At 46.2% G+C, this 27,235-nt stretch overlaps 1 protein-coding gene across 3 annotated transcripts in view; it reads right to left on the bottom strand.

Moving 5' to 3' along the window:
* NARS2 (asparaginyl-tRNA synthetase 2, mitochondrial) overlaps positions 1-2,828 on the bottom strand; it is a 41,176-nt gene extending 38,348 nt beyond the window's left edge. Inside the window, exon 1 of one of the 3 annotated variants that reach the window (XM_083499770.1) lies at positions 2,085-2,828. The gene's annotated coding sequence lies outside the window, so the exon portion shown is untranslated. The remainder of the gene's footprint in view (positions 1-2,084) is intronic. The other 2 variants (XM_083499769.1, XM_083499771.1) reach the window with 2 other exon arrangements.
* Between the last annotated feature and the right edge of the window lie 24,407 nt (positions 2,829-27,235).

The raw sequence follows: 27,235 nt of genomic DNA, 5'->3' as shown, positions 1-27,235 counted from the left end.
CCCTTTGGTTACTCAGTTGTGCAGAGGGGGGAAAGGTCTTCTGATATGATCAAACACTGCGATGAACTCAGCTAGGAACTCTGCCTCTTGTGAACGTAATACAGTGGTGCCTCACAAGACGAAATTAATCCGTTCCGCGAGTCTCTTCGTCTAGCGGTTTTTCCGTCTTGCGAAGCAACCCTATTAGCGGCTTAGCGGATTAGCGCTATTAAAGGCTTAGCGGCTATTAAAGGCTTAGCGGATTAGCGGCTTAAAGGCTATTAGCGGCTTAGAAAAAGGGGGGGGGCGGAAAAAAATCGGAACACTCGCAAGACGTTTTCGTCTTGCAAAGCAAGCCAATAGGGAAAATCGTCTTGCGAAGCAGCTCAAAAACGGAAAACCCTTTCGTCTAGCGGGTTTTCCGTATTGCAAGGCATTCGTCTTGCGGGGCACCACTGTAGCTATTCAGAACCAAAGACCCTGGTGAGATTACCAGCAAGACTAAGAGACGTTACAGTGAGTGTGTGTGTTACAGAGAGCCAGTGTGGTGTAGTGGTTAAGAGCGGTAGTCTCGTAATCTGGGGAACCGGGTTCGCGTCTCCGCTCCTCCACATGCAGCTGCTGGGTGACCTTGGGCCAGTCACACTTCTCTGAAGTCTCTCAGCCCCACTCACCTCACAGAGTGTTTGTTGTGGGGGAGGAAGGGAAAGGAGATTGTGAGCCGCTTTGAGACTCCTTCGGGTAGTGATAAAGCAGGATATCAAATCCAAACTCTTCTTCTTCTTACAGGTGAAACATTTATCAGAGAGTGGGACATACCGTATTTTTCGCTCTATAGGACGCACCTTGTTTTAGAGGGGGAGAACAAGGGGAAAAAAATTTCTCCCCCTCTCTGCTCAGCGCCCCTTCAGCGAAGCGGCAGGAAAAACGGAGCCCCTTCCATTTCACCTCTCGCTTGGCTGAAGGGGCGCTGCGCAGCTCTCCCTTTCTGCTGAAGCCAGGAGCGCTCCCTCTGCGCTTCGGAGGCTTCGCGTTGCTATCGCTGAAGCCAAGGAGCCTGTATTCGCTCCATAGGATGCACACACATTCCCCCTTCATTTTTGGAGGAGAAAAAGTGCGTCCTATAGAGCGAAAAATACGGTATATAGTGTCTATGTAAAAGAACATTGTCAAAAGATCAATCCATCGGCAGGTATTGACTTAGCTTCGGCGTGCAAATAGGGTAATTTTACTAAATAAAATTGATAGTAAGTTAAATAATACTGAGAAAGTAAAGTTTAAGCATGTGTTTAAGGAATTCAATTTGGGAACGCAAGGGGAAGATCGGAGGTCTCACAAAATTTAATTACTAAGGGGTATACAAAGCAAATATAAATAATTGTTTATTTTTTATTTTGTCTACAACATCTATTGTACATTTTTGTTATAAAGTTTTAAATCAATAAAGCATATAATAAAAAAGAATAAAAAAGAACCATAGACCCTTTAATTCATGCAGACCTTAATAAAGCGATTTTTGTGATTTTAACTCCTGCCTCTTGCAATTTATATATATATATATATATATATATATATATATATATATATATGCTGTAAGCTACCCTGAGTGGTGCATTTATATCCAGGTAGATCTTGTCTTACGTATGGGGTACGTTCCTGGCTATTGTGCACACAAGCAAAATTGCTCAAAGTCAGAACACCCCTTAGAATATTGCAAATATCCCAGAAGTATAACACTAGGCAGCTGCATAATAACATGGATCATTCCCAAATTATAATTATACTTCAGCCTCATCCATGTGTACCATAAGTATGCATAGAGGAAGTGAGAGGTGCGAGCTTGCCTTGGCCAGGTAATCTCATTTATATCGGATCGAATTTGAGGCCAACAAGCTCATCTCCTCACCAAAACAAAGAAGCCTTTCTCTTTTCTGATCTTTCACATTTGTAAGCATGGAAAATTCCTTTCCCCCCATCACTAAACCCTCCAGATTTCCCGCTGCAGACTTTCAAATCCATTATTCCGAACCTCCCCTCTCCCCAAAATGCTCTTTAGGAGGCCTAGCAAACTGCCTTATACAAAGCCAGACAATTGGTCCACCTACCTCCATAGTGCCTGCACGGACTGGCAGCCGCTCTCCAGGCTTTCAGCCTGGGTTTGCCCCCAGCCGCCCTACCTGGCTATTGCACCCAGGACCTTCTCCATGCAAAGCAGGTGCTCTGGCGCCGAGTTGCATGCTGCCCTTTGCAAAACGCCTTAGGCAGAGCTTAGCCATTGGTCCACCTACCTCCATAGTGCCTGCACGGACTGGCAGCCGCTCTCCAGGCTTTCACAGCCTGGGTTTGCCCCCAGCCACCTTACCTGCCTATTGCATGCAAAGCAGGTGCCCTGGCGCCGAGTTGCATGTGGCCCTTTGCAAAACGCCTTAGGCAGAGCCTTGCCATTAACCCCCCCATCTCAATAGTGCATGCACTGGCTGGCAGCATTCTCCGGGGTTTTAGGAAGGAAGACTTTCCCAGCTCTGCCTGGGGTTGATGGAGATTGCACGGGGGGGGGGCCTTCTGCACGCATGGCAGCTGCCCCACGCAGTTACAGCCCTTCTAACCCACTCAGAGTTGCCCCAGCCCTCTTTTGCACAGCCCTCCCCAAACTCACCTCCTCTGCTCCTTTCCCCAGCTTTGCTCCCAATTCTCCCCGATGCACGCAGACCAATCGGCTGCAAAGCATGCAAAAAAACTCATGCAATGCGCACCCGCGTCTTCCCCTGGTCTCCCCCTTCCTCCAGAAGGGTCGCCTGGCAGCCAATGGAGGCTGCCGGTTTGCAAAAGCTCAGCCCATCGGAGATAGGGAACTCCTTGCGGAAGTTGCCCCTCGGTCTCTAGCTCTCTCCAGAGCAATGCATGACGGGAGCTGTAGTTCCAGGAGCTCAGAGCGCCCGCTTTCCTTTTCACTGGGAGCAGAGTTTGTTTGGGGGGATGCCACGTGGGAATGGGGACGGCGCCCGCGGCAGAGCTAGGACAGCCGCGTTAAGCACGTCGAAAGCATTTTAAGCACGCTTCCCCCCGCAGAAATAATTTTTCATTAAAGAGTTTCTTGAATTACAAAAGAATGTGCAATCTCCCCCCCCCCCGCCCCCGATCCTAGAGTCTCTTAGTTGCGTTCAATGTAAAACGATGTTGTATTTAGTATAGGGTTGGAGCGGGGGGAGGAATGAAATGGTGCGTGGTAAACTTAACACACTATTTCTCGTTTTGCCAGCTTGGTAGATGGGGAGTAAAAAGCTTGGTACAGCTGCTTTTGCCAGATGGATTTTGTGTTGTACTCGCACTGCAACTTGAGTGCAAATATATGTTTTGTGTGCGTGAAGGTTTAATTCAAAAGTTTACTTGCAGAACTTTCTTAAAACATGAAATATACTCCGAGTCGAGAGTGGATTTCATGCTCTTTATTCAGCTCATTGTGGTGAGGAGGAATGGAAGTTCCCCCAGGATGTCTGCTTTATATATATTATTTACACAGTGGGCCCCATGTGATTGGCTATTTCCGGGATTCTCCTGTAGGCCAATCAGGTTGCGCATTCACTTCCACCTGAAGCTGGATTGGGTGGCTCCTGTGGACCAACCAGACTGCTGCATTCTGAATCCTATTGTTCTAGGACCTATCAGACTGCTGCCTTTTGGATCCTATTCATCTCAGTACATAACCAAACATAACCAAAAAAATGGTAAAGGATACATCCAAACAGTTCTATATCTTATGCATATCCAGTACATGATGAGCATCTTCTTAGAAATAACATAAACTTATAATTTAGGGTGTCAAAAAGTAAAAGCCAGGACACCCCAAAAGTTGAGGGTTTTTTTTTAAACAAATACACCGAAAAACTGAATTTTTGGTTGACTTCTCTAAGATCCAGGACAAAGCATCGCCTTTCGGAAATTCCCCCAGATGTCAATTCCGCCTTTGAAATCCAAGTAATGCCCAGGAAAACCTGATAGTATGGCAGCCCTGTGTAATCAGATCTGACAAACGCAGCTCTTTCTCACACAGAGACTTCTTTGCCTGCACCCCAGTCTCCTTTTCTGCTGGAGCTGTTTCCTGTCCCTTGAAGAGAAATTTTTGCAGGTGTTTACTCCATAGAGCAGGGGTCAGCAAACCTTTTCAGCAGGGGGCCGGTCCACTGTCCCTCAGACCTTGTGGGGGGCTGGATTATATGGGGTGGGGATGAACAAATTGCTATGCCCCACAAATAACCCAGAGATGCATTTTAAATAAAAGGGCACATTCTACTCATTTAAAAACACACTGGTTCCCAGACCGTCTACGGGCCGGATTTAGAAGGCTATCAGGCCAGATCCAGCCCCCGGGCCTTAGTTTGCCTACCCATGCCATAGAGTCTGTAAGCACAACAAAACCAGCCATCACCCCTCCAAGATGGTGAATGTGCAATTCAATATCTTAATCAGCCAATCTAAGGTTACTTGTTATGTACTGAAGTTCTCACCCTGGGCCAGCAGGGGGATACTGTAGATAGTTTTCACTCAGGTCCACATATGCAAATCAGGGATTGAAAGTGACGTTCAGTGATTGGATAGTTACAGAAAGTTGTTACTGTTGTGTTGTACTGGAGCTCTATATAACCCTTCAGTTCAGTTCTGTTCTGGCCTGTGAATAAATAAGAGCTGTTTGAAGAATCGCTGTGTCGTCTGATATGTTCACCCACAACTTAACATGACTCATCACTTGTTAGCTGCTAGAGAACAACAGTCAGTTAATTATCGACCAGTCAAAGCCCAGAGAGAGCTCTTTTTTAGCTTCAGTGGAATCTCCCCATGTTTAACCCTTTACACCAGGACACAGGTGTTCCCATTTCAATTATACTTAACATGATCTTCACCTGGTCAGCTAGTAAGCTGGGCTGTGTTTACTTGCCCGCATCTATTTCCTGGAGGGCACTTTCCACTGTTCTTGATGCCTCAGAGCCCGCCATGTCTGTGAAGAAGGGAGAACCTTTGGTTCTGGTGATGTGTTGACTTCCTCTGGCTCCCACGAACTATCAGCTGCTCCTTTGACATCCTCTGGTGTCCTGTGAGTACCTCCTAAGTACCCAACCTCCCCTTCTCCATCTTCAGCTTGTCCCAGTGTTTACCAGTTGTGGCTACAACCCTCCCAGGAATCCTTTCCCCCTTCCATGGCATCTCATCGGTTAATGACAAGTCTTCTTCTTTCTCGTAGCCAAGTAAGATTGTCTTCCATGAATGTGGTCTTAATGGTGTGTCCATAAGTGACTGTGGAGGCCAATTCTGGATCCATACGTCCTTCCACAGTGGGGACATAGGTTTCTGGGCGGGAGTTAGAATCATAGAATCATAGAATCATAGAATCATAGAATCATAGAATCATAGAATCATAGAATCATGGAGTTGGAAGAGACCACAAGGGCCATCGAGTCCAACCCCCTATCAAGCAGGAAACACCATCAGAGCACTTCTGACATATGGTTGTCAAGCCTCTGCTTAAAGACCTCCAAAGAAGGAGACTCCACCACACTCCTTGGCAGCAAATTCCACTGTCGAACAGCTCTTACTGTCAGGAAGTTCTTCCTAATGTTTAGGTGGAATCTTCTTTCTTGTTGAAGACGGTGAGGGCTTCCCAAGTGTGCCTTCCTCTTGGCACATTTCTCCCTTTCGTCCTGAGTTCGAGCATCTTCAAAGCCCATGACACCTTTGGTAAAGGCTGTTCTCCAACTGGAGCGCTCACAGGCCAGTGTTTCCCACTTGTCGGTGTTTATACTACAGTTTTTTAGATTTGCCTTCAGACAGTCTTTAAACCTCTTTTGTTGACCACCAGCATTACGTTTTCCATTTTTATGTTTGGAGTAGAATAGTTGCTTTGCAAGACGATGATCAGGCATCCACACAACATGACCAGTCCAACGAAGTTGATGTTGATGAATCATTGCTTCAACACTGGTGATCTTTGCTTCTTCCAGTACCCTGGCATTAGTTCGCATGTCTTCCCAAGTGATGTGTAAAAATTTTTGGAGACACCCTTGATGGAATCTTTCGAGGAGTTGGAGATGGCATTTATAAGTGGTCCATGTTTTACAAGCACACAGTAAGGCTGGTAGTACAATAGCTTCGTAAACAAGCATTTTGGTTTCCCTGTGAATGTCCCAGTCCTCAAACATGACAAGTGCTGGGGTTGTGATTCTGGGGCAATTTTGGAGCATTTAGACACCAGGCTATCTCTAAAAACCACAGAAGTTTCTGTGAATTAACTCCTAAGGCTCATAGTTGAAGTTCGTGTGCTGTTTTGTACAGAAATATTTCCCAGCACAGTATATCTAGATATAGATATAATACAATCTGAGAAGGCCTTGCCCAGTCACAACAGTAAAGGTGGACATCCCAAGGTTGGAGGGCCATGTGACATGGATGCTTTAGTTGAGATTCCTGCATTGCAGGGGGTTGGGCTAGATGACATTTGGGTTCCTTCCAACTCTCCAATTCTATGATTACAAGAGAGACAGGAGCTTCTTGTGGCGATCACACAGCGTCCCCGGACGTTTCACCGTCTATTGATCCCTGTGCCACCACTTTATTTCTCGCTGCCACCACCCAGGCCCTGCCTGGTAAAATACTGAGTCCAGTCAGGGTTAAATTGAAACATAAACTTCTGTTTATTTATTGCAGTTTAACAAGCGTGTGGTTTCAGAAACGGTATTGGTCAACTACAATCATGGGGTGCCTATCCAGACCTATAACTTCCGCTACCTGCTCTCACTCACTAAACCACCTCTCAGATATTTACTTGTCTTCCTAGCTCCTAACTGTTCCTGACTCAGCTTATTTCGCTACACTAAGTCAACCTACCTACAGACTCTATCCCAATTCACTCCCACTCCACCCAACTCCCAATGAACTCTTCCCTTCGCCCCTCCCAGAGCTGGTTTTATAGTCCCTCTGACTCTACCCCCTGAGTTCTGATTGGGTAACCTGTTTAACTATTTCACCTCCAGCACTCTCATATGTTAACGTCACACTTCTGAACAACGTTGCTCTCTGAAAGCGAGAAGTTAACTTCTGAATGTCAAAAGATGCCAGCTTGAAAGGCACGTTTGGCGGTGAAGCAGATGGTTAAAATGTACATAGATATGAATTAGCCCGCTAATCAAAACCAACCGTTTGTGTATTTTGGAAGGGGGAACTGAGTATTTAGAAGCAGAGCAGGTTGATCCATAAGCTACTTAGTGCAAACTTGTTTACAATTTGCTGCTAATCCCGTCCTGTGTGGGACTTCATTAACACCATATCTGGTCAACTGATAATCCAACTTTGTTTCAATAGTGGATTTTCCAACCCCAACGAAAGGGAGATTAACCCAATGACTTTTCAAAAATTGAATTTGTTTGTTCTTCAGCCCAGTAGGCAATGTTCTCTATCAATTTATCTATTATTATTTGCGGGTGGTGGGTGAGTATGTGCCGGGTGCTGACAAGAAACTCAAAGAAACCCAAACTTGCCTCAGGATCTTGAGAACAATAATGCAAAATTTGGTTATAATATCTTAAAGTGTGTCCAAATGCCTCAGGAGCAAATATTGAGTAGAGAGCAGAAAGTGCCGGGTGTTCCTCGGGAATTCTAAGAAACCAGTAAAATTAGTGCCACCTTGGAATCAGTTGTTAAAATCCATGAAATTGTGAAACGTTCAGTCTCTCGTCTTGATTCAAAATGGCATCGAACTGTATTCAAACAGAGATAGAATCCTGCTCCTTGATGTCAGGAAACTGCCATACAAAATTTGCTTATGATACTGAAATATACTTGGAGTCGAGAGTGGATTTCATGCTCTTTATTCAGCTCATAGTGGTGAGGAGGAATGCAAGTTCCCCCAGAATGTCTGCTTTATATACATTATTTACACAGTGAGCCCCACGTGATTGGCTCATTCCGGGATTCTCCTGTAGGCCAATCAGGTTGCGGATTCACTTCCACCTGGAGCTGGATTGGGTGGCTGCTGTGGACCAATCAGACTGCTGCATTCTGAATCCTATTGTTCTAGGACCAACCAGACTGCTGCCTTTTGGATCCTATCCAACACAGTACATAACAAATAACTTACATTGATTAAAATCAGTGCCTTTACCCCTCTCAGAGCTATTTTTCAGTTTATTGCATTGCATTTTCCCTCAGTCTTTTTTACTGCAATGAGCACAAGGTGATTTGCATGGTTGCCCCCCCCCCCCATCGCATTGAAACCCCACAACAACTCTGTGAGGTAGGTTAGGCTGAGAGGCAAGTGACTAGGCCAAAGTCACCCAGGGAACCTCTGGGCAGGGTGGAGATTTGAACTCTGGTCTCCCAGGCTCTTGTCCAACTGTTGATAACCACTGCACCATGCTACAATTCCCTTAAACAATTCCCTTGCACTACAATTCCCTTAAACTACAGTTCCCATGGTCCTTTGCTTTAAATATATGGTGTGGCTGCAGCAAGAACTGAGTATATTAAAGTGGGGGGGGGGGGATGGCAGGCAGAATTTTTTCACCCACACAGAATGTTTGGTGAAACAAGTTTGAGAAAGCCAGCCTCATATAACCAACATGCTTAAGTCTAATTAATGTATGAAGGGGTTAATATCACAAAGTAAGCTGTCCTGCTAGGCCCACTTCCTCTCATCTTGGGAGGAACTTGGTTATCAAGCTTTCATTCTCCTCCACTATACATGAGAAGCTCCACTTGTGAAACCCATAAGAGCACATTCAACGTACATGACTCTCCCCAAAGAATCCTGAAATCTAACGCTCCCAGGATGCTATGGGGGATGTCATGTGCTTTAAATATATGGCAGAGACATGTGGGACAGCGGGTGGCGCTGTGGTCTAAACCACCGAGCCTCTTGGGATTGCCGATCATAAGGTTGGCGGTTCTAATCCCCGTTGCTCTGTCCCTAGCTGTTTGAAACCATACCAGCGCAAGTAGATAAATAGGTACTACTGCGGAGGGAAGGTAAATGGCATTTCCATGCTCTCTGGCACTTGCCATGATCCTCCATGCGCCAGTAGTGGTTTACTCATGCCTGCCACCTGACCCGGACATGACAAACGCTAGCTCCCTCAGCCTGAAAGCGAGATGAGTGCAGCACTCCACAGTCAAATTCGACTGGACTTAACCGTCCAAGGATCCATTTACCTTTACCTTACCTAAGGTGGGGACATCGGTACGCAGGCTGAGACCCTACCTGCCCGTAGACTGTCTCGCCAGAGTGGTGCATGCTCTGGTTATCTCCCGCTTGGACTACTGCAATGTGCTCTATGTGGGGCTACCTTTGAAGGTGACCCGGAAACTACAACTAATCCAGAATGCGGCAGCTAGATTGGTGACTGGGAGCAGCCGCCGAGACCACATAACACCAGTCCTGAGAGATCTGCATTGGCTCCCAGTACATTTTTGAGCACAATTCAAAGTGTTGGTGCTGACCTTGAAAGCCCTAAACAGCCTCGGTCCACTAGACCTGAAGGAGCATCTCCACGCCCATTCTTCTGCCTGGACACTGAGGTCCAGCTCCGAGGGCCTTCTGGCGTTTCCCTCACTGCAAGAAGTGAGGTTACAGAGAACCAGGCAGAGGGCCTTCTTGGTGGTGGCGCCCTCCTTGTGGAATACCCTCCCTTCCGATGTCAAGGAAATAAACAACTACCTGACTTTTAGAAGGCATCTGAAGGCAGCCCTGTTTAGGGAAGTTTTTAATGTTTGATGTTTTATCGTGTTTTTAATATTCTGTTGGGAGCTGCCCAGAGTGGCTGGGGAAACCCAGCCAGATGGACGGGGTAGAAATAATAAATTACAGTGGTGCCTCGCAAGACGAAATTAATCCGTTCTGTGAGTATCTTCGTCTAGCGGTTTTTTCGTCTTGCGAAGCAACCCTATTAGCGGATTAGCGCTATTAGCGGTTTAGCGGCTATTAAAGGCTTAGCTGCTAAAAGGCTATTAAAGGCTTAGCGGCTTAGAAAAAGGGGGGGGAGCAAAAAAAAATCTCAAGACTCGCAAGACATTTTCGTCTTGCGAAGCAAGCCCATAGGGAAACTCGTCCTGCGAAGCGCATTGAAAAACGGAAAACCCTTTCGTCTAGCGGGTTTTCCGTCTTGCGAGGCATTTGTCTTGCGGGGCACCACTGTATTATTATTATTAGTGATAGGCAAACAGACACCCTAACCCCCCAGGACTCTCAGAAATGCAAACACATTTGTATGCACATCCCTGATGCCTGTGATAGTGGGAATGGCAAATTTGTGTGTGTGTTACTCCTTTCCCTGGGGAGAAAGAAGGGGCAGGGTGGGGAGACACAAGGAACGCAGAAAACTGCCCTAGGTTTCACCCTTTATTGATTAACCCGAGGAACCGACTGAGCGCATTAGATTGCTGGCATTCAGCCCCGCGTTCTATTCCCGAAAGGTGCTCGCCGCATGGCCTGCGTCTGTATGGTGCGGCGAATGACACCATTCACCGCAAAGCGTTATATTTAGGATTGAATTATGGTAAGAGCACGGAGGTCGTGCACACGTCAGAGGCTTTCTGCCGGTGACTGCAAGGGGAATTTTGCTCGCGCCCCCTAAATGCTTCTATTAACATGCAAAACGTCCACAGGGTACTTTGGACAGAAAGTAGAGGAAGTGGCACTGTTTCCCCCCCCCCCCCCAAATGTGTTTTTATTAAAGTTTTAATTGGTTTACAAAAGTATGTGCAATGTCTCTCCTCTCTCTCTCTCTCTCTCTCTCTCTCTCTCTCTCTCTTTTCCAAGTAATATTTTTTACAGATCAGTTTCATTTGTTGAGACATTAGGAAGAAGAGGGGGAAAGAGGGGGGGGAGATGAATGGGGGTGGGGTCAGGTGGTGATGTTTCTATTATACTTAATATATGTGGGGTTTTGTGTCAGCGTCACTTATGCGGGTTCTCTGCTATTCACTAATAATACTAATACTAATACTACTAATAATAATTTATTATTTATACCCCACCCATCTGGCTGAGTTTCCCCAGCCACTCTGGGAGGCTTCCAATCAAGTGTTAAAAACAATACAGCATTAAATATTAAAAACTTTCCTAAGCAGGGCTGCCTTCAGATGTCTTTTAAAGAGAAGATAGCTGCTTATTTCTTTCACATCTGAAGGGAGGGCGTTCCACAGGGCAGGTGCCACTACTGAGAAGGCCCTCTGTCTCGTTCCCTGTAACCTCACTTCTCGCAATGAGGTTCTCGCCTTGTGTTCCTTTGGTGGTGAGAGAGGTTGGGGTTGGCCTAGGGTGTGGTTGTTCATTTGTGCTTGGCTGTGGTGGCCTTTGTTTTTGTTAAGTTGCAGGTGAACATATCAGACGACACAGCGGTTCTTCAAACAGCTCTTATTTATTCACAGGCCAGAACAGAACTGAGCTGAAGGGTTCAGCCAACCTGCTTATATAAAGCTCAACTACAAAGCAACAGTAACAACTTTCTGTAACTATCCAATCACTGAACATCACTTTCAGTTCCTCATTTGCATATGCAGACCTGAGTGAAAACTATCTACAGTATTCCCCTGCTGGCCCAGGGTGAGAACTTCAGTACATAACAGTTTTCATGTGTGAGTGGGGTGGGTGGGTGTTTTGGATCTGGTTAGCCATATTGATTTATATGCTGTTGGTGGATTTTTGTCATTGTCTTGTTGGAATGTGTATGTGATAAAGGGGAGCCATACTGAGGTAAAGGTGTCTTCTGTTTGTCCCCATGTCAGTTTCAGTTTATTGGTTAATTTTTCGAGTAAGGCTGTTTCCCATACTACAGTAGTACCTCGCAAGACGAATGCCTCGCAAGACGAAAAACTCGCAAGACGAAAGAGTTTTTCGTTTTTTGAGTTGCTTCGCAAGACGAATTTCCCTATGGGCTTGCTTCGCAAGACGAAAACGTCTTGCAAGTTTGTTTCCTTTTGGATTTTCAATGCATTCCTATGGGAAACCGTGCTTCGCAAGACGAAAAATTCGCAAGACGAAAAAACTCACAGAACGAATTAATTTCGTCTTGCGAGGCACCACTGTATTTGGTACCATTGGTCCATGCTTACTCCTGATAGGTCTCTCCAGTGTCTGGTTATTGTGTTTCTGGCTGCTGAAATTAGGTGGGTTATGAGTTCTTTGTGGTGTAAATGGACATTATTATTGATTGGCAGCAAAGGGACCGGGAGGGAGGGAGAGAGGAAGGATGGGTGCTGGAAGGAGAGAGGAGAAATGAGAAGGCGAAGCTTCTTTCAGGCTGAAGAATAAATTGACCTTCCATCTACCAAATGGTGATGGAGGAGACGCCTTCGATTTACACCTGGGTCAGCCTTTCCCACACTGGGGCTCGCCATTTTGGGGGGAGGGATCACAACTCCCATATGGAGTGGGTTTTCGGGGGGGAAGTTGTGGCTCCAGCAGAAGTGCGGTTGAGTCCTAAGTGTGCAAAAGGGCCTTTTTCATATGCCCATATATTAGAGGCTGCAATGTGCAAAGCTGTTCAACAGATGGCAGCACAGCACAAAGAAAGAATATAAAAAAATGGGTTGATGCCCAAGAATTCCAAATGGAGAATTTTATCTCCCAGGATTTGTTTTGATTTTTCGAAACCATATTCTCTCTCCCTGCACCTCCATTTGGAAGACTATATTTTTCTAGCCATCTACTCTTTGCAGAACGTTAAGTTCTCTTTATTTCCCTAAATAAAGCCTGCATGTATTACATTCGCCGGACATTGGGGAAGATCTATGCTTTACCATATTCTCCATCTTCAAATAGGTCCGATGGTTCCTGCAAGTTAAAATAATAATAATAGTACTAATGATGCGGCAGAACTTTATTTTTTTATGAACTGCAAAATACCATGAAGAAAAAGTTTCCTAGGTGGGTTACTTCATGCGCCAGGTTGCAATGTTATGCTCTTAAAATCAACAGAAACGGTGTGGTATAATGAGTTACAGTGTTGGGCGTGGGAGATCTGGGTTCGAATCCTATCACAGCAAAGCACGAATGCCAACAACATGAGCTGGGGTTACCCAAGCTGGCTGAGGCTTTGTTATGGGGTTATTTTGGGCTAGGGGCTTAAAGGTAATCTGTGGTTCATCCTCCCAACTGTAGGGGGTGCTGCTGCATAATTAACTAAACACAATTCTAGTTTAGTAATGGAGTCGGTCCGGCTAAAGAGATAGAGGAATATCAGGGCATCTCAGGATTGTCAGTATTTTGTGCGAGAGATTCAGACGCATACTAGGAAATGTTGGTGTGCACAATTAAAGTGGATTAACGTTTCCCTTTGTGCGAGAAGCCTACTTTGAAAAAGAAACAGAACTTTTGCGATTAGGAGAGTGACGGCGGGGAGATTCACGGAACAGCACGGAACGAACGAATGATTAACAGGTAAACACCCACAAGCAGATAAGAATGAATGCCCATTGTCGTACAACCTCCCTGCAAAGTAATCAGAATGAATGCAGAAGGCAGACTGGATACAATTTTACCTCTGCATGAGCCTTTTGCAAGCGAATCAGGAAGAATGTCTCATCTGCAGCGCCGAAGGTGAGCCACGGGTAGTTGCCAGAGTTGAACCCTGAGCCAGGGATTGTGCCAAGGGGTCAGAGGCCACCTGAGGCCACCCTGTGTGTGTGCCACCTCCACGAGAGGTCTGGAGGCCAGCAACACAAGAAGGGGCCTTTTCTGTGGTGGCTCCTCGCTTGTGACATTCTCTCCCTAGGGAGACTCACCTGGCTCCTTCATTATATATCTTTAGGTACCAGCCGAAAACATTTTTTGCAGGCCTTTGGCTGACAATGATGTGTTATTAAACTGTGTTTCAGAGTTACAGTGGTACCTTGGGTTAAGAACTTAATTCGTTCTGGAGGTCCGTTCATATATACATATACATAGATAAATAGATAGATAGATAGATATACACATACACATATTTTTATTGGTTTTTTTGAGGCATCTGATCAAGGTCTGTATTTTAAAATGAGCTTAAAAGATATATTTGCAAATGTTTGTATGTTTCATGCCAGGCAGAAAAGCAGCTGGCTAAGTACTTTGGCAGTTGTTTATCTTCCTGAACAGGGCCCCCTTGATTTATAGCAGTAGCAGGAGACAAATTTCTCAAAGTTGTAAAAGGGAATTACAGGCTGGGAGCAAAGGTTATACTGACCCTACATATTACAGAATACAATCAAGCTGCAAAAACACTAATTAAGAGTTGGTAAATAGTAAGATCTCTGTTTAGACAGAATTTAATACCATGAGCCATCTGTTTTAGCCATTTGTTTTGGAATGAAGGGGCAACAGGGGCAAAAGGTGATCTGGTAATTAAGGTGCCTTGTCGAGGCAAATGTAAGATATATGGCTACTTGTCTGCCATTTATGGATAGAAGGAACTATAGCTCTTTGTCTCCCATAAAAGGTAATAGGAAATGGGTGTATCTTTTATTATTGGTTCTAGCAAACAGCCAATAGGAATTTCAACCAGGCTGATTGGACAGAGGCAGCCAAAGGAGGAGCAAGGGGGCTGGGCTGAGGAAATATAAGTGCTGGCCATCAGGGCTGGAGTGGGCAGAGCTTTGGTAACCATATACCACTGTGCCTATCATTTATTTGTCTGACAAATAAATTATTATTTTAATTTCTCTATTGCTGCGTTGAATATTTCATTCCAGCTAAGTGTTAACCACAAGCAGGGTGCTACATTTTAACATATCACTTCCAACAATCATTTAACATAAATTCTTATCTTATACAATATTTTAGACTTCCATCAACAACCTCTGAAGATTTTCCGTTCTTTATCACTTATTCTGCATTTCTTAATTTCTCTATTACTTTTAATTATCATTAACCAATAATTCTCTTCATAATCTTCCTTGCAATATTTTGCATAATCCTCCTTACAGAACTTCTTGCAGTCCTACTAGCGTAATCTGTTTATTACAATTGCTTTTTAGATAGTTCAAATAGTTACTCCAGTCTTCTAAGAATCTCTGGCCCTGCAGGTTTCGAATCCTTCCTGTTAATTTGTCTGATTCTGCATAGTCCGTTAATTTCATTTGCCACTCTTCTTTTCTTTCGCTGGTAATTCTCCTAGTTTCCATTTCTGTGCCAGTTCTGGAGGTCTGTTCTTAACCTGAAACTGTACATAACCTGAGGTAGCACTTTAGCTAATGGGGCCTCCTGCTGCTGCCGTGCGATTTCTGTTCTCATCCTGAAGCAAAGTTCTTAACCTGAGGTATTATTTCTGGGTTAGTGGAGTCTGTAACCTGAAGCGTCTGTAACCTGAAGCGTCTGTTACCCGAGGTACCACTTTATTGTTTTCGTTTGGTAATATGGTATGTATTTTTGTGTTATTATATTGCAAACCACCCTGTTTACAATCTTTGGATGGAGGGGGTGGTATAGAAATTTAATAAATAAATAATAGCAAGAACAGCAACATTTTCTCTGTCCTGAATCTTCCAACATTCAGCTTCACTGAATGTCCCTGGTGTTATGTACTGAAGTTCTCACCCTGGGCCAGCAGGGGGATACTGTATATAGTTATGCAAATAAGGAACTGAAAGTGATGTTCAGTGATTGGATAGTTACAGAAAGTTGTTACTGTTGCTTTGTAGTTGAGCTTTATATAAGCAGGCTGACTGAACCCTTCAGTTCAGTTCTTTCCTGGCATGTGAACAAACAAGAGCTGTCTGAAGAATCGCTGTGTCTGATATGTTCACCCACAACTTAACACATAAGATCTCTTATCGTGGCTGATAGCGACTGACAGCCTTCTCCATGAATTTTTGTAATAGTCTTTTAAAACCATCCAACTTGGTGGCCATCAATGCTGCTTCCGTTGAAGGTCAGATAATAAATTCTATTGCCGTCATTAGCCTGCATGGAAATCCGCATTTAAATAAATATGCGTTTAAATTATTAGTTTCGAATAGGTTTTCTCTCCAAACTTGCAGTAACAAGCAGGGTGCCTCTTAAAATATGCACCGCTCGATGCATTTTGTCTCGGCATACGCATTTTTAAAAATGCATTTTCATGCCTCGAGCCCTCGTTTCCGCTTCTTCTGCATTCCTGGGTACATTCCAGAGACAGCCTCTAATGTTTTGCTCGTCTACCGTACCATGAAGCCATCATGAGTTGGTTCCTAAGAGTTAATTCACACATCCATTATTAATGTGTGCCTGGAAATTCAATTTACTCTCATTAAAGAGTGATTAATAGCAAAAGATTCGGCAGATTACGGTTATGGCGCTGCACCTCTTCCAGTACGCCCAACTTGACAAATGCACTATTCCCCCCCTTCATTTTCCAAATAAATAATAAAAAAAATAATTCAAATAAACAATAAACAATAAAAACCCACAGCAAATTCTAGCCATTTGGAAGTTGTCTGGATTTTCCCTTTTTTAAATGTTCTGTCTGTGAAAAATTGGCATCCTTGTTGGGAATATTTTGTAACGGGAAGGAAGGGAAAGAGGGTTAGGATTCTTAATTATGAAAACGTCACCTTTCTGTCATCTGCTCTTTCAAAAAATAAGCACAGATGGTAAAACTGAACAGGCCTCCATCTTGATAGGGAAACACAAAGAGGTGTAACGTCATTGTCTGGGTTACAATCTTGGACAAGAAACGGAGTTTCGTCCCCAAACTCCTTCAACATGTTGAGATTTGAGGCTGGGCCCTGAATGTGGTCTAAGCGCTGGCGTAGCAAGGTCAGGTGGTACTCGGTGCAGAAAATTTCTTGTCAACCCCCCTCGCCCCCATTGAAATGATTAAAAGAAGGAAAAATAAGATACAGTGGTACCTCGGGTTACAGACGCTTCAGGTTACAGACTCCGCTAACCCAGAAATAGTGCTTCAGGTTAAGAACTTTGCTTCAGGATGAGAACAGAAATCGCGCAGCTGCGGCACAGCGGCAGTGGGAGGCCCCATTAGCTAAAGTGGTGCTTCAGGTTAAGAACAGTTTCAGATTAAGAACGGACCTCCAGAACGAATTAAGTTCTTAACCTGAGGTACCACTGTAATTACAGTCAGTGGTGTAGCTAAGGCTCCTTTGGGGAAAGCATAGATAGATAGATAGATAGATAGATAGATAGATAGATAGATAATAGAAAAATTCCCTGGATGCCAAAATTCAGTTTGGGGGCAAGCACTCTTTGGCGAGGGGACATGGGTGGTGCTGTGGTCTAAACCACAGAGCCTAGGGCTTGCCGACCAGAAGGTCGGCGGTTTGAATCCCCGCGATGGGGTGAGCTCCCATTGCTCGGTCCCTGCTCCTGCCAAACCTAGCAGTTCAAAAGCACATCAAAGTGCAGGTAGATAAATACTTACTGCTCCGGCGGGAAGGTAAACGGCGTTTCCGTGCGCTGCTCTGGTTCGCCAGAAGCGGCTTAGTCATGCAGGCCACATGACCCGGAAGCTGTACACCGGCTCCCTCAGCCAGTAAAGAGAGATCAGCGCCGCAACCCCAGAGTTGGCCACGACTGGACCTAATGGTCAGGGGTCCCTTTACCTTTACTCTTTGGTGAGAGAACCCCAGCAAAATTTAAAATCACAAAACATGCAGGAAAATAAAGTGGGGAATTATAGACTGTTAGACCTTTAAAATATGCCCATGTGAGTTCCTTCCAAAGTTTCCCTCTTCTCACAACATAGAAGAAGACCACGTTTGGCAAGTTAAAAATGGTTTACTTACAGACTCTCCAAAGCTCAGATTCATGTGCTTCAGGAAGTTGCACAGGCAGTAAAACCTAGCTTAGTTACAAACCGGGGAAAGTTCCCAGATTATTGGCAAAGAAACTCAGGAGAGGCTTGCCAGAGCCATGTGGTCTGAGCGGGAGCTACCAGCTCCAACGTCTTCACATATCGAGCTTCTCAGGTAGACTAGGGATGAAGAAAGGCTTGATTAGCTAGTTCCTCCCAAGGTGAGGAGATGGGGATTTAGCTAAGGCTGACAGGGCAGTTTATTCTATGGCACTGGAAGTTAAACGGCGTTTCCATGCGCTCTGGTTTCCGTCACGGTTTCCTATTATGCCAGAAGCGGTTTAGTCATGCTGGCCACATGACCTGGAAAGCTGTCTGTGGACAAACGCCAGCTCCCTCAGCCTGAAAGCGAGATGAGCACCTTTGAGTGGACTTAACCATCCAGGGGTCCTTTACCTTTCCCCCCAGTACGTTTCCAAACACAATTCAAAGTGTTGGTGCTGACCTTTAAAGCCCTAAACAGCCTCGGTCCTGTATACCTGAAGGAGCATCTCCACCCCCATTGTTCAGCATGGACACGGAGGTCCAGCGCCGAGGGCCTTCTGGCGGTTCCCTCGCTGCGAGAAGTGAGGTTACAGGGAACCAGGCAGAGGGCCTTCTCGGTGGTGGCGCCTGCACTTTGGAACACCCTCCCATCAGATGTCAAGAAAATAAACAACTATCAGACTTTTAGAAAACATCTGAAGGCAGCCCTGTTTAGGGAAGTTTTTAATGTTTGATGTTTTATCGTGTTTTTAATCTGTTGGAAGCTGCCCAGGGTGGCTGAGGAGGCCCAGCCAGATGGGCGGGGTATAAATAATAAATTATTATTATTATTATATTATATATCTGCCTATATTAAAAGCAGTCAACACAACTGCACGGTAATATAACCACCAGTTACTGCTGTTGCGAATGCTGCTCACCTGGAATTGTCACAGACTTGCGCTTTTTTCATTTCATAGCAATTAATCCCCAATGTTTGCAATTCCACTCCCCCACCCCACCCCATCTTTGAAGCCCGCGTGTGAAGGATAACCCTCACAGATCTGAAGAAGCTGACTCAGGTCCACAAAAGCATATGCCACAGTAAATCTGTGAAGCCCCTGAGGTGCCAGAAAGCTGTTTGCTATTTTTTGTTATGTCTCGGTGGCCCTGAATCCCATTCTTTTGTTATATGTTGTGCAGAGGCCTGAGGTGCTCTGATATCCTGGAGCCGAAGGCTTGAGGACGGTGGAGGTCCTTCTCAAATGAAGCCCATCTGTGGCAACACCGCTCTGTCCTTGACCCCAGCTGTTTCCCTTTTGCTTTCGGCGAGGAAGGAAAGCCCCTTTGCGCCGGCAAGCTAAGTGCTCCAGTTGCCTGCAACATGTGGGGAGCACCGTTGCAAATCGTGCCGAAAATCGGAGCTGGCAGGACGGCCCAGAAAGCTGCTTTGAAAGGTTATTGAGAGCAGAGCCAAACATTTACGTAAGGCCAACAAAGCCCGTCTCCAGGGTGCGAAAGGGCGTCCGAGTCCCTCTCCCCTTTAGCCTTCGGGGCTTTCTCACCTGCCCTTTCTCGAAACGATCCATGCTCTTTTTATTACGATTATTATTTCAAAAAATATTGAAAGGAATAACTTGTGCTCAGATCTGCTGGGTAACTCATGCCATATGCCCGCCATCCTTCAGACGGGAGCGACACCAAAAGTTCATTTTACCTTCCTCTGTTCTCCCAGTGTGCAGAGGTTTGTTAGAAGTAATTTCAGGTGCTTTCATAATTTCCAAAAGCAGCAATTAGATCACGGGGCCCAGACCGACACTGGCAGTGAAAATAAGCCCCTATTTCCTTTCCTGGGCCTAAGGCTAATCGCTTTGAATTTGCCATGGCTGCTCTTGTTCCCCTGCATTTATCCCTCAAGGGTAATTATAACGTTTCTGAGGCTAGGTCGACCATCACGTTTATGGGATTCGAGACGAGGTTTAACTGTTCCCTTTCCTAGTCAAAACCCTGTGTGCTCCACCAGGAATGGGTGAATCTGTCTATTTCGGTTTCCCTCAGATTCTCATTTTTCCAACTGTTAAGTTCACTTCTCCACATTTCCACATCAATTTGCAACAATTCCCCCCCCCAAAGTTATTTATTAAAGTTTTTAAAATATAACAATGAAAATAAAAAATAAAAAGAAACAAAATACAAAATACAACATAAAAACAGTTAAAAAACAAATAATTTTCCATAACATATCTTCCTTACGCTTATTTCCCCAAACCTCCTCATACCTCCATTCCTTGTATTCCACTTCAATTTGTTAGTTCAGCAAATCCTTACCATTAAGCTTTTACCCATTTGTAAACCTTTTTTTCGTATCTCCTAAAGCATTACAGCTGGAAACCCCTTAGTTTCTATCCAACATCCTTCTAACATTCATTAATTTTACAATATTTCTGTAAATAGTCTTTAAATTTCTTCCAGTCTTCTTTCACCAACTCTTCTCCCTGGTCTCGGATTCTGCCAGTCATTTCTGCCAATTCCATGTAGTCGATCAATTTGCAACATTTTTTTTTAACCCTCATGAAAATCCACTAGCATTTTAGTGTAAATTTATCCTATAAACAATTTTGCCTCGTATACGCATTTTTGCAAAGCGGTTTTCTGGGATTTTTAAATTTTCCACTGAGGTGCCCAGTCACCTGATGTCAGTGTGATATGTCAGGTGACCGACAGACCGGCGGTGCGAATGGTCAATAAACAGGTTGTCTGGAAGCAGCTGTGAGGGCAAGGGATGAAGAGGACCAGAAGTTTGTTCAGAAAAGTGGCGGATTGCAGCAAATGGTACATTTCTTGGCATCGGATCGTATATGCTAAATGGAGAAATTAGGACAACCGTCTGCGGCTTTTAAGATTGTATAGCCTTTTCAGTGTATGCAATGCCTTTCTCTCTGCTAGCAGAAAGGGAAGTTGCCCTCTCGCTTTTCAGTGGAAGAAACCAGGAAGAGGAGAGCCGAAAGAGGCGAGGACTTGGGCAGGTTCCCGTATCACACGGAGGTTTTTTCCAGCCCTAGTTACCTGAGATCTCTTCGCCCGACAGAAAACGTAATTTAGCATGCCCAGCGGACATTTTATCTCTGCGGTGCCATGCCGTGGCTAGCCCTTGGGATGCAGCAAAACTAATTCTTGTATCATCCGAAGCAGAAGGAAATCTGAGGACAGCAAAACAGAGGAGAAGGACTCGCTATCTGGAGCGTTCCCTAATCCCCGTCTCTGCCAATCCCTGCTATCACCCGATTCATGATGTTCCTGCCATATTGCAGAGCAGGAGATAACATAATTCTAAATCTCTGTTACCGTTTGGGCTCTGCGATACTTGCCTTCGCCTTTCCGCCTTTTATTTAAAGCCGAGCCTATTGCATCAAACGACTCGCAGCTGGGGTGTACGCGCCATGGCTCTCTCTTGTGCTGAATCCTACAGGGGTTGCTCCTTGTATCGTTTTTCTAAGGCAAGCTGTTTTAAATCTCTCTCCTCCCCGTCCCCAATTTCTCCCTCACAAAGCAACAGAGCCTTTTAACATCGCCATGTGCCCAGGCCTTGCTGTTAACAGGCCCCCATAAATACTGTGATGTATTTCCCCCCTTACTAAATAACTCTGATTTATTAGTGGGAAAGAAACTGCACGTAATGGCTCCAATATGTGGTTACATGCTTATATAATGTAAACCGGTTGCTGGGTCTCGGGTAGCTGATCACTTGCTGCTTTAGACCCTCGAGGTCTCACCTGATGCCATGAATGTTGCCTTCCTTGGGCTGCCGCCTAATTAGTTTGAGTTTATCACTATGCTAAGGACGCGGGTGGCGCTGTGGGTTAAACCACAGAGCCTAGATCTTGCCGATCAGAAGGTTGGCGGTTCGAATCCCCACGACGGGGTGAGCTCCCGTTGCTTGGTCCCTGTTGCTGCCAACCTAGCAGTTCGAAAGCACGTCAAAGTGCAAGTAGATAAATAGGTACTGCTCCGGTGGGAAGGTAAATGGCATTTCCGTGCACTGCTCTGGTTCACCAGAAGCGGCTTAGTCATGCTGGCCACATGACCTGGAAGCTGTACGCCGGCTCCCTCGGCCTATAAAGCAAGATGACAGCCGCAGCCCCAGAGTCATCCATGACTGGACCTAATGGTCAGGGGTCCCTTTACCTTTTACTATGCTGCCTTTTGACCATCACCTCCCCTAAGGCGGTTCACAAAGACTAACACAAATACAAGGTGAAATACAACCCGGGGGGGGGGGACTGGAGACAATGGAGCCGCCGGTGGGCTTCCCTCATGTCTGCCCCGTGCCCATTTAAGCAGCCACCACCCGGGGGCTCAGCCTGTTTGTTTCTGCGCTGGGTATTCCTGCCCACCCACCCTCGGTTTAAGCTGATAGTCAATGACTTTGCTGTGGCTACAGTGGTTGCCGTTCTTTATGGGCCGGGTTGGAATTTATGGGGCCAGGTAGGAATTTGCCCACCGGGCTAATTGGCACTGACCCAATGGTTTTGCCTACCTCATAGCAATTGTAACAACTGGTTGGGTATTGAGGCAATCCTTTGTTTTTTGATGGAGGGGAGGTTGTAGTCTCTGCCTGCCCCTCCAAACGCTGGGGTATCCTGTTAACAGGATCCGGGTGGAACGGCCGTTAGAATTCCTGCTCCGTGATTGCAGTCATGGTGTTGTTGTCTTTCACATGACGGTATATGTTTTGACTCCACAAAGTGGGAAGTGACGGAGACAGGATGTTTGTGTTACTGTGTTCCGTGAAGTGGGACTATTGTCCTTTGTTCTTTTTCTCTTTGCTGTCTGATGCAAGAGAGAGAGGGAGCCATGTTGCAGTGCTCCGTGTGTGTTTATATGTAAATAAAGTAGATTAGCCAAAATGCTGAGTTGCTGTGGTCCATCACATGCAAGTTTCGCAAACTCTGTGGATCCCTAAGTGTGCCGGTGTCGGTTGGCATCGGTCGCTGTGATATTCGGGCTGAAGAAAGCTTTTGAAGCTCCCAAACAATTGACCAGGAGGGAGAGAACATACCAGTTGGGCATGTGTCTCTGCCATGGTCCTACTTGAGTGTAGGCTGAACTCCTGACAGTGGCCATGTCCGCACGCCCTGGGGGGAGGCCAGGGCCAAAGGCATTCCCCCAGACGGCAGTCCCTGCAGGGGCCACCCGATTGGATGTAAGTTTTAGGAATCCCCACCTGGATTGACCACATGCCACTTCTGGCGGGCTGACCGGAGGTATTTCGATTGCCGCATGTCTAAGCCAAGCCTCTTTCAACTGTATTCAATAAAGCTGTCGCCTGTTTTGACCCCAAACCCAGTCTTATTGGTCTCTTACTATTTTGGTTGGGGTATGGGAAGTCCGATGCCTGGTCCCGCGAGGGTGCTGAATTGTCAAGAAACTACTCAGTTCCTAGCACCCTTAGAAAACTAAGAGTTGTAGGCCAAAAACATCTGGAGGGCCGAGGTTGAGGAAGCGTGGTCTAGGCCCACCTCTACATCAATATAGGGCTGCCGTATGTCTGGGTTTCCCCAGCAATCAGGCTGCACCTTGGCATCTGGGGGGATTTTTGTGAAATCGGCAAAATGTCCGGGGAAACCCTGACATACGGCAAGGTATGTGCATTTTGGTTGCATGTTCAGCACGCACCATCTTTATTTAATTCCCGCTTTCTTGTTTAGTCTGGTTCTGTTGGCTTGAGGCTTGATATTCCCACTGTATTGTTTTTAGATATTGTACACTGCTGAGAGATTTTTGAAACGTTACGCAGTTTATAAATGTTTTAAAATAAATAACAAAAAAAGTTGCTGGGTGATATTCGGTGGTTGCTAAGTGGTTCTGAGTCCGTCCGTCCCCCACAACTTTTTAACAATAGCAGAAAGAACATGGTTTTTTTGTGTTCTAAATTAGGCACTTAAGCCCCAGATCTGCAGTCACTAGATGTAGTTTTGTCTGGCTCACGGGGTGCAGTTGGTTATTAGCGCTGCACCTCGGCCACCATTTTGCCTCTGGCTCCTTCCCCACAAACCACAACTTTGCAGCTGTCTCCAGTTAGTAGACACTGGCATCCCAGTAAAAAAACACAGAGTAGATTTGGAAAGCCTCACGTCTGCCCACACCTGGTCTATATTATAACCATCATGGGGTCTCAGCATCCTTGTGGCAAATTTCCCACTCGCTGGATATATCATTAAGCAGAATTTATCAGATGAATGACAGAGAGACTTTCTTTAAGGTAAGCACAGCGGTTAACTCTTGGCGTGTATAGACCGCCCATGTAGTTCGATTATGCCCTGACATTAGGCTTGTTCACACATTACACCAAACTCGGGTACGAGCAGCCTCTGCGCTGAAGCTTGTGCGAAAGAGTGTACACTTGTTAATTTGCGCAGCCCTACCATTGTCTGCACCGACTATACACACACTGAACGCTGCATGTGAAAAGTGATTTGAGTGTGCAGCACCACTGTGTGTTCACATTGGTGCATGTATTGCACGCTCATTGAACGTAAGGTATGAATACCCTTATCACTGGTGTTTACAGCTTCTTATACTGCGACAAGATGTTATGGCAAACACCAGACAGCTGCTCAAAATGGCAACCTCATGGTTGTACCTCCCTCTCAAGAACTAAAGAAACTCGGTGTAAGAGTATAACATCACCATGTTGTGGATTTCCCCATTTTTGCTGTAGGTTTTGGGATCAGCTGTAAGGTTGCTGTAAATCCTTAAATTGAGGGTGTCTCTGGATGAGCAGTTTATTGAGCATTCACCATGGTTTGTTTGTGGTGAGATTAGACAACATTTGGCTCCTTAATGAGCATTCACACCGATTTGTTAGGAAGGGAGATTAGATTGTTTTGCATCAAATTAAGCGTCACCCTTTCCAGTGCCGTTCACCATCACTTTGCAAAAACTTGGACCTTTTTCTTGCACAATCAGTTATAACTATATGACTTAAAGGTAAAGGTAGAGGTACCCCTGACCATTAGGTCCAGTCGTGACCGACTCTGGGGTTGTGGCGCTCATCTTGCTTTATTGGCCGAGGGAGCCGGCGTACAGCTTCTGGGTCATGTGGCCAGCAGGACTAAGCCACTTCTCGCGAACCAGAGCCGCGCACGGAAACGCCGTTTACCTTCCCGCCAGAGCGGTACCTATTTATCTACTTGCACTTTGACGTGCTTTTGAACTGCTAGGTTGGCAGGAGCAGGGACCGAGCAATGGGAGCTCACCCCGCCGCGAGGATTCGAACCGCCGACCTTCTGTTCGGCAAGTCCTAGGCTCTGTGGTTTAACCCATAGCACCACCCGCGTCCCTTAACTATATGTCACTTAGTGGAACAGCATCTGCCTTGAGATCTCCAAGCATCTCCAAATAGGACCAGGAGAGTCTCTCTGTCTGAAACCCTGGGGAGCAGCTGCCAGTCAGTGTAGACCAGGCATAGGCAAACTTTGCCCTCCAGATGTTTTGGGACTACAACTCCCATCAACCCTGACCACTGGTCCTGTTAGCTAGGGATGATGGGAGTTGTAGTCCCAAAACATCTGTAGGGCCGAGTTTGCCTATGCCTGGTGTAGACGATACTGAGCTAGATGGGCCAATGGGTCTGACTCTGTGTAATACAGCTTCCTATGTTTGCTATGCTCGTATGTGGCTGAATCCATCCTGATAATAGTGACCGTCTGGAAGCTTGCTGACATCATGGGCCCCAGAGAGGTTTAGGAAAGGGGGAACAATTTTAGGGATTCTGCGCCTAAAGAACAGTGGCAGGATCCTATCATCCTACGACCAGCCAAAGAAAATTAGTTGTATGCATAGAAATAAGTTAACCTTGTGTTGGGCTGTAGTCTTGGTATATTGTTGTTGGCATCTGTCTGTCTCAAGAGACAATGGAGTGTGCCTCAGGGGGTGAAGTCAATCGCAGTGTTAGCAGCACCAAAACGACCTCCCTGGGCAGCGTGGATGGAAGTCCTGGGCTGCCCAGATGACAAGACCCCCCCCCCCCCCGGTCTCAGCCTCGCTGATAGGGACCAAAGGAAAGCAGAGCAAGAAGTTTGGCACCAGCTTGGCTGCAGGAGTTGCTGGAAGGTGTATAATAATAATAATAATAATAATAATAATAATAATAATAATAATAATTTATACCCTGCCCATCTGGCTGGGCTTCCCCAGCCACTCTGGGCAGCTTCCAACAAAAAAATTAAAATACCGTAATGCACCAATATTAAAAGCTTCCCTAAACAGGGCTGCCTTCAGATGTCTTCTAAAAGTCTGGTAGTTGTTTATCTCTTTGACATCTGGTGGGAGGGCATTTCACAGGGTGGGTGCCACTACCGAGAAGGCCCTCTGTCTGGTTCCCTGTAACCTCACTTCTTGCAGGGAGGGAACCGCCAGAAGGCCTGGACCTCAGCGTCCGGGTAGAACGATGGGGGTGGAGACGCTCCTTCAGATATACTGGACTGAGGCCGTTTAGGGCACCATCCAACCAAAAGGCGCCATCCAACCATCTTAGGGACTCCACTCCAGATTTGTGTAAGCTTTGCTCCTCAGCCTTTTCGTCTCCTGAAGACAGGGGCATAGGAAGGGTGGGGGGCAGATCGCCCCGGGTGCCCTCACTGAGGGGGGTGACATTCAGCACACTGCCCGTGACTCCCAAGCCTACCCCAAGCCATCGGGGTAAGGGGGGAGCTGCACCGCGACATTCCCCCTTTGTTTTGACAGCTTGGGGGAGGGTTGGGAGTCACAGGCGGGTGGCTTGCCAAATGTCCGTCATAGGCGGCTTGCTCCAGCCCCATGAGCAGCTCGCTCCGCCCCATGGGTGGCTTGCTCCGCCCCTGGCTGCAGGACGCGTGCACCGCTCTGGGCACCCTAGTGGTTCTCATGTGCCTGGGAGGGCACCCTCCGTGCCACGCCCCCTCACAAACACACCCACCCTGGGCAGCATGGGCATATACTGCACCACTGCCTGAAGAGATCCTGCAAGGCAGCAAAGTTTTAGGACGAGAGTGTTCCTTCTCCTGCCAGATTCTGTGCCCAGATTTGTAGGCACAGATCATCCTCTAGAATAAAATAGCTTACTAGGGAAATGCTAGGGACACGGGTGGCGCTGTGGGTTAAACCACAGAGCCTAGGACTTGCCGAACAGAAGGTCGGCGGTTCAAATCCCCACGACGGGGTGAGCTCCCGTTGCTCGGTCCCTGCTCCTGCCAACCTAGCAGTTCGAAAGCATGTCAAAGTGCAAGTAGATAAATAGGTACTGCTCCGGCAGGAAGGTAAACGGTGTTTCCATGCGCTGCTCTGGTTCTCCAGAAGCGGCTTAGTCATGCTGGCCACATGACCCGGAAGCTGTCTGCGGACAAACGCCGGCTCCCTCGGCCAGTAAAGTGAGATGAGCGCCGCAACCCCAGAGTCAGTCACGACTGGACCTAATGGTCAGGGGTCCCTTTACCCTTTACCTTTACTAG

The sequence above is a fragment of the Podarcis liolepis genome, assembly GCF_965112155.1.
Source record: "Podarcis liolepis genome assembly, chromosome: 4".
Classification (NCBI taxonomy): Eukaryota; Metazoa; Chordata; class Lepidosauria; order Squamata; family Lacertidae; genus Podarcis; species Podarcis liolepis.
The sequence above is the reverse complement of the archived record's forward strand: the minus strand, read 5'-3'. Positions and strand labels throughout refer to the sequence as shown.